Source organism: Gadus chalcogrammus, chromosome 11 (assembly GCF_026213295.1).
Source record: "Gadus chalcogrammus isolate NIFS_2021 chromosome 11, NIFS_Gcha_1.0, whole genome shotgun sequence".
Taxonomy (NCBI): Eukaryota; Metazoa; Chordata; class Actinopteri; order Gadiformes; family Gadidae; genus Gadus; species Gadus chalcogrammus.
In genome coordinates this window covers 3,719,123-3,721,622 of record NC_079422.1, presented here as the reverse complement: position 1 = coordinate 3,721,622, position 2,500 = coordinate 3,719,123, and the positions used below count along the sequence as shown (strand labels likewise).

Here is a 2,500-nt window from a genome sequence, read left to right as displayed (position 1 = left end):
ACACAAGTCAAGGTTGAGGGCATGGCGTTGACTGCAGAGAGCACAGAGTCGTTTTCAGTCGGGTCAAGTCTACCTTCCTTTGTCTGAAGTGCATTGAGAGAGAAGCAGAGACAGTGAGACAGACACGTAAATATAGAGGGACACAGAACGAGGCAGAGGAAGGACGAGAGAGCAGGAGAAGGAGAGAAGAAAAGACAGAGAGGGTGTGAGATGGGGGATGAGGAAAGTCGGGATGGAGGAATGGAGAGGATGAAGAAGAGAGAGAGAGAGAGAGAGAGAGAGAGAGAGAGAGAGAGAGAGAGAGAGAGAGAGAGAGAGAGAGAGAGAGAGAGAGAGAGAGAGAGAGAGAGAGAGAGAGAGAGTGTGAGTTATGTGGCGACAGCAGCAGCCGGGAGTGAATGGAAAGTTGATTGATGAAGAGACAACGCTGGAGACAAATCTGGGCAGAGAGGTGGAGTGCAGTTATTATATATAGGTTTATATATAGAAAGCAGCTATTTCTGTTCTTAGTATATGCTACACGTGAACCTCCTAAGATGGCGCAATTTGATTGGTTCGCTATCTCAGGATATTGGGCAATATCCCATGATTGAGACCTCAAACTCGGGGTATTGTGACGGTCGTAAAAACAAATGAACCGCTAAGTTTACCTGTAGTATATACTAAAACAATCAGGCTCCTTGAATAGTGGGGATATACTCCCCACTATATATTCCCCACTATTCAATATTCAATTCATATTGTTAAATATACTATATATATATATATATATATATATATATATATATATATATGTATATATCATCTATATCTGTATATATATATATATATAGCATCTATATACTGTTTATATATATAGCGTCTATATCTCTATACATAAATATATATGTATACATCATCTATATGCATAGGTATTCAGTATCTATGTATCTATTTATATAGATACATAGATAACAAGAGAGAGAAATACATATAAATATTGGGCATGTATAATGTATAAATGGATTAGCTTAGAAACGGAAGATGTCCATTAGTGAATGAATATATAACGTGGATGGAGGCGATGGGGCATCCCAGAGAGATGAAGAACAGGGGACTGTGAGGGGCTAGAAGAGGGAGAGAGACGCCGTAAGAAGTGTGTGTTTTAATTAGCGGCCCAGGAGAGAATGAGGGGGACGCGGGCTGCAGACACACAGCCGGCCCCCGGTCCAGGGGGGTCGGGGAGCAACCGGACACCCCGTTAATTGGTCTCCACCCACCCCCTGCCCTGCCCCCCTCTACATGGAAAGAGGAGGGATGGAGGACAGTGGGGACGGAGGGGGGCAGGAAGTGAAGCATAGCAGGCAGGATGTGGAGTTTTAGGCCGCGGGTTCAACTACAACGGCGTTAGCGGGAGTCTTTAGAGCAGGGGTGACAGAGCGTGGTGGAGACAGCATGATAGAGAGAGAGAGAGAGAGAGAGAGAGAGAGAGAGAGAGAGAGAGAGAGGAGAGAGAGAGAGAGAGAGAGAGAGAGAGAGAGAGAGAGAGAGAGAGAGAGAGAGAGAGAGAGAGAGAGAGAGAGAGAGAGAGAGAGAGAGCTGTGCTGGGGAGACAACAGAGGTTAAAAAAAAGTAGTGTGTGTGTGTGTGTGTGTGTGTGTGTGTGTGTGTGTGTGTGTGTGTGTGTGTGTGTGTGTGTGTGTGTGTGTGTCTGTGTGTGTGTGTGTGTGTGTGTGTGTGTGTGTGTGTGTGTGTGTGTGTATGCATGTGCCTGCACATACACACACAGAGACACACACGCAGACAAACACAAAGAGAAAAGAAAAGCAGACATGTCCCAAGTTAAGTGGGTAGACAGAAAGGAGACCAAAGGAACAAATGAGAGAAAGAATGACGGTGGCCATCAGAGGAGGAGGGGGGGGAGTAGGGAGAGGAGAAGTTGGGGGGGGGGGGGAGAAGGAGGGGATGAGGGGGGTGATTAGGAGGAGTAGGGGGAGGAGGAGGAGGAGGAGGAGGAGGAGGAGGAGGAGGAGGAGGAGGGGAGGAGGGGGGAGAAGGGGGAGGAGAAGGTAGTGAGAAAAAAGGAGGAAGAAGAGGACTAGGGGGAGGAGGAGGTGGAGGAGGGGGAGGAGGAGGAGGAGGTGGAGGAGGGGGAGGAGGAGGGGGAGGAGGAGGAGGAGGAGGGGGAGGAGGAGGAGGAGGAGGAGGGGGAAAGGGACATGGAGGAGTGGGGTGGTGAAACAAATGAAAACCGAAATGAAACAGAGAGGCAGTGACAGGCAACAGGCTACTGGGCCAGCCCGCGGGGTCTGCACAGGGAGTCACACACAGATGGAGCAGTGAGATGAGAAATCGCGTAAGAAGAAAGGTGTAATAATCCCACAAACAACGAAAAACTGAATTTGATTAAGTATTTAGAAGCAGAGAGGTTTGAGGATGCAAAAACATGTGCGTTCTACAGTGAGGAGAGCGAACTGGAGAAGGGTTCCCTGCTGTGTGTCTGGAGGTTGGAGGGGAAACA

General features: G+C 48.1%; 1 protein-coding gene across 1 annotated transcript in view; it reads right to left on the bottom strand.

Annotated features, from left to right (window-relative positions):
- si:dkey-246i14.3 (ephrin A4) overlaps positions 1-2,500 on the bottom strand; it is a 23,019-nt gene that overhangs the window by 12,935 nt on the left and 7,584 nt on the right. The gene's annotated exons all lie outside the window — the stretch shown is intronic.